General features: G+C 37.4%; 1 long non-coding RNA gene across 1 annotated transcript; it reads right to left on the bottom strand.

Annotated features, from left to right (window-relative positions):
* Nucleotides 1-1,507: 1,507 nt before the first annotated feature.
* On the bottom strand, nt 1,508-2,461 carry LOC141646075 (uncharacterized). Its single transcript, XR_012545322.1, has 2 exons — nt 2,365-2,461; nt 1,508-1,941 (listed from the first exon to the last, which is right to left on the bottom strand). It is a non-coding gene; the product is annotated as an uncharacterized LOC141646075 (long non-coding RNA).
* Nucleotides 2,462-10,657: the final 8,196 nt, after the last annotated feature.

Genomic DNA, 10,657 nt, shown 5'->3' with positions numbered 1-10,657 from the left:
GTAAAATGCTAAATTACAATAACTTGTGATAAAATGACAAAAATTCAAAATATTATTCGTTAAAATCACTCGGAAAAGATTGAAGTTAAACTTGTAAAACGCAAAATTCTCGAAAATATTTCTTAAAATTACACTTTTTGCTGTTAGAATTACACTCGTAAAATTACACTTGTCTCGAAAAAAAAAAAAACGAAAAAAAAAGCGAAACAAAACGTGTTTGAAAAAAAAAAAAAAAAAAAAAAACGAAACAGAAAAATGTTAACAAAATTTTCGTAAACTTTGAAGTATAAGACAAAATATGGTGTTAATTGTGTATGATAATGAATTAGTGAATGTATTATTAAAACTAGAGAGAGAAGTGAATTCATTAGTGTTAAGTGTGTTTTTTGCTTTCAATCTCAACCTTCCACCATGCATGATCCAAGGGTGGTGGGAGGGACTTATGGACTCAAAAAAAAAAAGAGACTTAGAAGAACTTTGCTCTATATATATATATATATATATATATATATATATATATATATAACATTAAAAAAGGCATGAAAAGCCTAATTTGAGCTACATCAACAATAACTAATGTATTTGGAACCCCCTAAGCATTTTTTATAAAAACAATTATAATATCATTCACACTTTGTCTTCCCTTACTAAATGAGTTAATATATATATATATCTATACCATAATTTAATTGCCCCTTTATTAATCCTTATTACTCATGGTTTACCAATTAATCTGAACGATGCTTATTGATCCTTGAAATCCATATATAGTTTCATCTTAAAAAGATAGATTATAAGCTACGACGCGTCCGCAAGTAACACTACCGAAACAACTTAACTGCAAACTCCTTAAGCAATTACACTATAAGCTCCATATTTTGTGGTACGTTTGATTTTTTTTTGTCTTATTCGTTTGATTTAAATTGTGATTTCAAGGCAACGAACAACAGATTAGACCCAAAGTAATCGGTTATATGAACTAAAGTTGTTCTCCCCAAATCCGCATGTGTTGAAGTTAATTAACTTAATCGCTACTTTTGATGTTGGTTAATTTGTTTGGGACAATAATCCAATATTATGCATATGGAGTTTGACCTGACATGCGTAATAATCACACTTCATACAAAAGCAAAACAACTATTTGAAATAAGATGATAAACAACCACGTGATTTTGTAATACTAGTTGTTCCTCCGCGCGCGATGCGCGCGGAGTTCCAAGGACCATCTCCGTCTCATCTGGAAATATTTAGGTTGACATGATTTGTATACAATATTTTGTATTTGACAAACTCACACACTTAGACTCCAACATTAGACATCATGAAATGTAAATACAATACTTTAGGACATTTCACCATTAGTGCTTGTAAATGACCGACTTGTTTCAGTTGTTTGTTCATTGTGTGAAAGTGTTTATCGAAAGTGCGTTGCAGCTGATTTTACTTAAACAGGGTGAAATGTATTGTAGGATGTTCCAACGGTCCGTAGCACAACGGACCCTACATGTAACACGCAGAAGGCCCTTTCCATTTATTTCCTCTTCATTTCCCCTCTAAGGATCATATATATAAACTTGAGTCGATTCGAGTCAAAGAACTAACATCTGTATTCATCAACTAAGAGTCTAAGACTGCACAAGAACACTATCTGTACAAATCAATTCTGGACAACTACCTAATTACAACTGCCTTAAATGTTCACGGAGGGGATCTACTATCTAAAACCTTCGAGAAAGTGAATAAGGAGAGGATAATGGCTGCAAAATGAAAGAATAACCCCTCTTAGGCTCCTAGATCCTCCGCAGCCATCATACTCACCCTCAGCAAATTTATTTTTTAGATAGTACGTCGCAATAAATGGATTCCCACTAAACTTTTACTTCCATTCATCCTGGCTCTTGCCCTCAAAGCACTCTCTGTATCAGCATACTCCAAGAACACCTGGGATACGCTTACGAGTTATATTAGGCAAAGCACCATAAGTCCATAGTCACAATATTATAAACTGTTGTGATATATGCAACCCAATTATAGTATTATACACAAAATGTAAATGCCACTGAAACCATAATATAAGGCATTCTTTGCTACAATTGCGGGCCTTTATGGCACAATGCCCTAGACCCCAAATTCAAGAAACATGGGAGACCAGTTCCGGAATCAAGTATCACTAAATGGGCAAGTTTGCACAATCCCAATATATAATGAAAGCTGCCAGAAAATCTAATTTTGTTAATGAAGTGGCTGGACCAAAGCCATATGGTCAATAACCATAATGTATGGTTAACTGACGCTACTGACCCAATTAAGTAATTTACCATCCGGTGTTTTGTAAATTAAAAATCATGCAGTAGTAAAACTAACCTTTCTAAGCCCTAGTGATGGCCCTCCATCTATCTCCAGACGTGGGATCACAACATTTACCAAAGCTCGTACAATAAACAAGTATAACAGTAAACCGTCTTGTGCTTGTGTACTGCATCAAATAACAGTAAACCAAATGTCAGGCACTAAGTAAGCATAAAATAACAAATGATAAGACATGCAAGCAGATCACCTGACAAATGCTACTAATTTTGACCTAATTCAAGAAACTTTAAGAAAAACAAAACATCTCCAACGGCAATATGCTTGTGTACTGCATAAAATAATTGCATTTGTGATTCTCCACACTAATATTTTAATAGTTAGTTAAAGATGATCGACTTTGGCTTCGGAGCAAATTCAACCTCTTTAGGATCCATCTGAATCCAAAATACATTTTGATTCGCCTATAAATTACACCTCACTTATGTGCAAGATTGCAACTATCTAGACTCTACATATTGGTAAATCAAAGTTCACAACTGGTACGTAACAGTAACATACCACAATAGGCGGTACCATTACAGCGATATGGGAATTTGGTCATCACTCAGAACTTGATTTGATATATAAATCTATACAATTCAAATTCTCTTATTCAAGCCTTAAACTTTTCAAAAGGTAAGGGTAAAATATATAGATAGAAAGTAATAGCTTCATCACTCGTTTCTAAGGAAATGGGTAGCTACATCAACTATTTCAGAAAAGTAGGTTATTGGATTTTTTGTTGGAAGGTTGTATGCAATAAAAAACAATTCCTAGAGGCAGCATGTTCACCTATTTACAAATTCAAATTAATCCCAAATGAGAGTCAATACACATTGTTTCTACACAACACTGGCAGATTCATCGACTGTTTCTTAAAAAGGTGGTCACTTCATCAATTGTTTCCGTGGAATATTAGATGTAGTGAATAAAGCCATTGATGCAAAGTAAAAAAAATGTCAGGTATGATAGATGTTACATGCATTTCACCTTATCCAAATTCTAAGCCTTTTTGTAATCAAAGCAACTCGTTTTTTGAGAATTTGGTCGCTGTCATTAAATAGCTCTCATCCATATGTCCAAACATGATTTTTAAACAAACATAAAGCAATTACCATGTTTAAATTCATTCAAATGTAAATTTCATGACCATGGTCAAGTTATAAAGAATGCAAGCACACAACCAGAAATCATAGACAACCAATCATCCTCCCATTTGTTTCCCTGAATGAAAATACAATAAGTAACACTACAGTACTACACCCGCAGCTTCCAGGCTACTGTGTGCTGTCAGTTCAATGTCACTCAGCGGAATTGCTACTTTAAGAGGCTAAAGAAGCCGATACTACTAACTTTGGTTAAAATGGTGTCATAACTCATAAATAGAGACCTGCATACTAATCTGAGCAGAAAGATTATCAGGTTGTTCCTTGTTCAGGCTTTACACAGATTAAACATCTTAATTCACATTTGATATCTAAATTTCAATTCTCGAATAACACAGCCAAATTTTTTTCACCATCCACCATCATTTACACCGTTTCAATTAATACTTTAAATGAATCCAAAGGAATGCAACAATTTCAGTTTTGCATTTACCAATTACCATTCACTACTTCGAACATAAGGTCAGAGCTATTTCAAATCATTCAACATCAATACACATACAATGAGCACAAGAACCGCCAAAAACAAAAAAAGCAATCACAGATCAAAGCTCTCTACCAAAGCAGTAGCAAATATATCTTCAGACTAATACCCAATTCAACTATTAAGTCATGATCATCCGCCAGCTGCATCTCCCTCTTCCAAAGATTAGCATAAACCTAGCAAAGACCACCCAACCTCAATATATTGAACAACAAAGATTATAAAATGTACTGGCTAACTGAAGTAAAACAATGAACTATATAGTGAACTATAACTCGTCTGGCGAAGTAAACAGAGGCAGTGTACCACTGAAATTATTCCAACCAAAATCATGGGTTATTATCATGCCATCATCCGACATTGGCCCTATTCGACCATCCATTTTCAAACTCCAAATTCTTGCAGTTGAGTAAGCATACCGAATATCTTAAGTTAGTGCTGATTTCGTCATTCAATCTGGGAACTAACCCAAGAATATGATCATCGATTCAAATAACTAATGTGAGCCGACCAAGAACCCAGAAAAGAAAGATCAAAATAATAAACAACAAGAAGAAGGAAAATCAATATGAGCAAAAAAACAAAACCAGGAAACAAAGCTGAAAATAATTAAGAACAAAAAGAAAGCAAGACGGTAATGGAAATTGACAAACCCACAAAACCAGGCAATCAAATCAGTAGTATAAAAGCACAATAGTGATAATCAAGGTAAAGCAAAACTCTAATTCCACCCAAAGTAGCACAATAGAGAAAAATAGAATACCAAAATATGTAGTTGTTTCCGCCGCCATCATCAGAATCAGCAGCAACGTCGCACATCAACTCCTTACCATCATCACCAGAGAATAAGGATGGGATGAGAATATGACTATGTTCGTCACCTAACAATAGGACCACCTCTTTGCTGTTTGAAGGATATGGTTATTGGAGTTGGTAAATAGAGTTTTGTCGTTTGATGAAGAAAAAGGGTTACAATAATTGATGATCCAGATTGAATAACTAATCAATATCAATCTGATGAAAAAAAAGGGAAACAATAATTGATGAATCATATTGAATAATTAATTAAGATCTTAAGCAATTAAAAGAATGAGGATGAGATAGGGGTAAGAGGGCGATACTGAGGAATAAGAGGAGGATGAAGGAGCGATGAAGAAATGAAGAGAGAAGGAGCAGCATCAGTAGAAGAAAGAGGGAAAAGAGTACGTGGAGAAAGAACTGTGCATCACATGTTGAGCACGGTTTTTACTGCTCTACTATTCATTTGTGAATGAATTTCCAATGTTTACACATTTAGAAGGTGTTTAGATACATATCTATTGACACAGTAAAGCCCAAAAATCTATTGCATAAATAAAGAGCATTTGGATTTATTTATAACAAAGTACGCGTACATCACGATGAAGAAGAATAAATACATGATCCACCGTGTAAACAATCTTTTCTCGTAAAATATTTCTTAACATCATCAAACATACTACTCCCTCCGACCCAGACCAAATGTAACACTTACTATAAACGAACGATCCAAAGAAAATGTAACATTCCTTATTTGGCCTACAACATTACCAAGTTGTCCTTATACCCATTTAATATTTACACAAAATGTCATCAGCAACTCTCCTATAGGACCGTCCTATAGCATAGGACGGGCCCAATAGAAGAAATAGCCAAAAATAAAGAAAGGTTAAAAACAAAATACTAACCCCTCTTCTCCCACTGACAAATCTATATCTTTCAGTTCTTCACTACCTTTTCACGTTCTCATCACCTCCACCGCCTTAGTCACAACCACGGTAATACCCCGTATTTATTTAAGTATAGCTAGACCGAATAAAGAACCCACTCGGCCGAGTGCTGATCCACTCGACCGAGTGGAGGACCGAGTACTCCAATACAATAGGCTGGAAAGCCTGGAAAGTCGGTCACTCGACCGAGTGACCATCCACTCGACCGAGTGGAGCCTTCACTCGATCGAGTGGGCTTCCACTCGACCGAGTACCGATCGAGTGAGTTTTATATGGGAAATGTCGCTTTCATAACCATATCATATCAGATTTCCTTCACCAAAACCCCTCTCAAACAATATTCACCACTCTCTAAACTTCACCAACTTCTCTCTAAACTCTCCACCATCAAATCCTCCCAAAAACCCTAAGTTTCTATAGAAGAGTTCTTGTCTCCTTAGCCTTTCTCATTTGTTGTAAGTGGATCTACACTTCCTATTCTCTTCTTTTTTTTGTCTTAACAACTTTATTTAGTTAGTAAGTTACTCCTTACTTAATTATGTTGTAAGAACTCAAGGAGTTAAGTTAGTATGTTGTTATAATAGATTGTAGTATTGATTATAATAATTAATATGTGTAGGAGGCTTCATTGAGGGGCATTTCTAGGGATTAGCTTGTGGAATTGTGGAAATAAGCTCAAGGTAGGGTTTCCCTACTTAGCTATGGTGTTATGAGTGTTTAATTGTGCATTTAATACCATTAATTACATTTATCTCATAGTATTTGCATTATAACATTTTTTATAATTCGGTTTTGGTACATATTGTGGTCTCATGATGATTTTAGGGTGAATGAGTATGGTGAATGAATCTAGTATTAATTATGTTGCACTATAACATGTTAATAAGCAATTAAAAGAAGAGAAAGTGAATTAATGAAGTTATGAACATGAATTGGTTGTGTGAATTAAATGACATGCTTGTTTGGTTAATTGTTCTTGTTATTGGTGAATTGTTGACATTGGAGATTGTTAGGGGATGTTGATGATGGTCTTGGAGACGGAAGGCGGTTGGAAAACCGTCTTCCGCTCAAGTCTCCCTTGGGGCTTCCCACCCCAAGGGGATGTGCACATTAGTACTTAGGTTATGGAGGGACTCATGTAGTGGGGCATGTTGTCTGGCAGGGGACTTAAGTCGCACTCGGGACCGATACCACGGACGTGTTCCGAGTACCTTAGTGGTTTTGGTGACGTCGTGGGCGTGTCCCGGTCACGGTTGGAGGAGATGGGTTTGGTGGATACTTTCCATGTTTACATATCTCATTAAATTGGTAAGTTAGTTGCATCTCTTGTTTATTATTGAACATTCATATCATTGGCTAACACTTGGGTTTGAATGTCTGTGATGAACCATATGGTGATTTCCGCCCATATGGGGAGCAGTGTCGACTGGTGCACATGTTTGAGTAGCGGGCTTGGGAACGGTCTACCTCGTTGTCGTCACTTGTTCTTATTTAGTTTTTGACATTTAAACTCCTTTTGATTTGGTTGTACTATTGGGATGATTTTTATATCCCTTAACTTGTGATCACTTAACTTTACAACTTAACTATTTATGTTATCTAAATTACTTCTTTACTTGTTGTTCGCACTACACTCTTGGGAAACCAAGGCTTGTGACACCTCCATATAATGGGAATTGCCTAGAGGAAGGGCCCCGACTTATGGGGGTGTTACAACCACCGCTAACGCTATTGCCTCGTCGATCTGCGTCGTCCCAGCCTTCACAACCGTCGTTCCCATCATGTTCCTTCGGCTCTCCCTCTGCTCCCACCAATCAACTAAAACGAAAACATGAAGATCGCCAATAATCAGAGTCAATAATAATCACCATCTATTAGGTTTGGGAAATGATCTTCAAAGTTTCAAATTTTTTTACTTCATATTCAACACTTGAAAAGTTTAATTTATGCTTATAACTTGAATATTCATGGTTTTATTTTGAAAACTTTGAGTTTTAATTCCAAAGTTTTTATCTTCAATCGTGATGTTTTTAAGTTAAAATATTACTCCCTCATATTCACTAACATCTTCCACATTTCCTAAATCGGAAAATTCACAAAGATCTTCCACTGTCCTTATTTGTCTATAATTTGTGGTTAATATAACATGTAACCCAATATTCTCTCTCCTAATTTCATTTTCCTCCACATATTACTACTCCACTAAATATCGCTCCAAAACCAATGTGGAAGATCATATAAAATAGGAGGGAGTATGTTTTGGAGTTAAAGTGCTCAATTTTACCTTTAATTTAAAATTAAAATCACTTATGTAACACCCATCATACTCCAAGTGCCTTACCAGGACCACCCAGGTATAAGGATGTTACCATCTCGGTTACCCGAGGCAATGATAATCAAATAAACAATAAAGAAACAACGTTTAAATAGAAATACTTAGTGAAAGGTTACAATCTCGAAACCAAAACCAAAAGTACAAACACATGTTCTTAAACTGACTGTTTACTGATCTAACTGAAATGTTATGAAACTACTAAGCTACAGCGGAAGACTTCTATCATCATATCATGGCACATCCCAGCTATCCCAGTACTCATCTCATACCTGCTCAATATCTGCTCACCATCCCCGAATGGATCAGCGCAGGTTTTAAAAATAATAAACCAGGGTCAGTACTCTTTACACAATTTATATAATCAACAGTACAGTAAACAACACAGCTCAAACAGTCACACACAATCACCCACTCCAATCAACTCCGTCTCCGACTGTCCACTGGACCAGCCCTGCCAGTGGGGGACCGCAGCCGTTCCCACCTAAGCCCCGCTCATCATACCGAGCGATAACCCTGTCCCATTAATGTGCACATCCCCTCCCGTGGCGGGTTCCACAGAGGGCGAAACTAGGGCGTGAAGCCACTCCCGCAAGTGACTTCACTCAGCCGAGAACGCATCTCGAGAACCAGAGACAAACAATCACATCCATCAACAACAATCAATCAACAACCGTCACGAAACCAATCAACAAGCACTAATTACAGCACAATCACCACACATTATGTAACTAATACTGAGTAGGGAAACCCTACCTGGAAAGCACAACAATCAGACGATCTCACAGCTGATATCAAAAAGCTTCCTCTACGAATCCTCCTCCTAACATACACACATATAATCACTACCAAGCATAACATACTACAAAACCCCCAATTCCCAAATTAGGGTTTAACCAACTTTAAAGAAACATTATAAAAATGGTATATAGGTCTTACCCTTGACGCAAGGATCACAACGGTATAAAGAAAGGTGAAATCCGACCTTCCAAACTCCGGGATTTGCTAACAATGCGATTAAGGTGATGAACGTACTTTGCTTTCTCTCTTGACAGTAATTTAGGTTTTGAAAAGTGTTTAGAACAATGACGGAAAAGATTATATACCTTAATCGCATAATTAACAAAACCCGAGAAATAACTCCCCGTAAACCGGCTACTCGATCGAGTAGCTAAGGTACTCGATCGAGTACCCCCTTACTCGATCGAGTATCATAGTTACTCGATCGAGCACCCAACAGGTCAGAAACTATTTTAAAACGCAACTCACCCTTACTCGACAGAGTAAGGCCTACTCGATAGAGTACCCAGAGACTTATAAATACGGAGTATTACAGTCTTCCCTCCTTAAAAAGAACTTCGTCCCCGAAGTTCAAACCATAACAAAACAAAGACTCACACTACGCACTCCCGACTCAACAACCAAAACAAAACTCAACATAAAACATGTTACTAACTCAAACTCAGCCCGACTCAAACGACAACGACCATACCGACACAACATAAAAAGGGTATAAAGCTCTTAAAAACTCTTTGCGATCATCTCCTACCCCCCCCCCTAAAAGAAACAAGGTTACGTCCTCGTAACCAAACATACCTGATCAAATAGGAAAGGGTAGCACTCTCTCATGGCATCCTCTGCCTCCCATGTAGCTTCCTCAGTCTCGTGGTTAGACCAAAGGATCTTAAGCAAAACTGTCTCACCACTCCTAGTCTTCCTAACCTTCCGGTCAAGAATCTGCTTAGGTACCTCAAGATATGATAAAGACTCATCTAGCTCTAAGTTCTCTGCCTCTAACACATGTGACGGGTCACTCACATACTTCCGCAGCTGCGATACATGAAACACATTATGCACTCTCTCTAATGCAGCAGGTAAAGCCAGACGATAAGCAACTTCCCCAACTCGCTCTAAGATCTCATAGGGCCCGATGAACTTCTGACTCAGCTTGCCTTTCTTCCCAAATCTCATAACCCCACGCATAAGAGACACTTTCAGAAGAGCCTTATCCCCAACCTGAAACTCTATATCCCGGCGATGTAGATCTGCATAACTCTTTTGTCTATCCTGAGCTGCTCTCATCCGTTCCCTGATCATCTTAATCTGTTCAACCATCTCATGTACCATCTCTGGTCCTAGAACCACTGCCTCAGCACTGTCGTCCGAACAAATCGGACTCCTGCATCTCCTCCTATATAAAGCCTCAAACGGTGCCATGCCAATAATAGTGTGATAGCTGTTGTTGTAAGAAAACTCTATCAAATCCAACCTCTGTTCCCAGCTACCACCAAAGTACATCACACAAGCTCGTAACATATCCTCAAGAGTTTTGATTGTTCTCTCAGTCTGACCGTCTGTCGCAGGATGAAAAGCTGTACTCATCTTCAAAGTTGTTCCCAAAGATTCCTGCAACTCTTTCCAAAACCGTGATATAAATCTCGCATCTCTGTCAGACACTATGTCCTTAGGGACTCCATGTAACTTAAGCATATTCTTCCTGTAGGCCATAGCTAATTGTGCTTTAGTCCATGTATCTTTCATTGACACAAAGTGAGCTGACTTGGTCAGTCGATCCACT

Source organism: Silene latifolia, chromosome 3 (genome assembly GCF_048544455.1).
Source record: "Silene latifolia isolate original U9 population chromosome 3, ASM4854445v1, whole genome shotgun sequence".
In the NCBI taxonomy this organism is placed as follows: Eukaryota; Viridiplantae; Streptophyta; class Magnoliopsida; order Caryophyllales; family Caryophyllaceae; genus Silene; species Silene latifolia.
The sequence above is the reverse complement of the archived record's forward strand: the minus strand, read 5'-3'. Positions and strand labels throughout refer to the sequence as shown.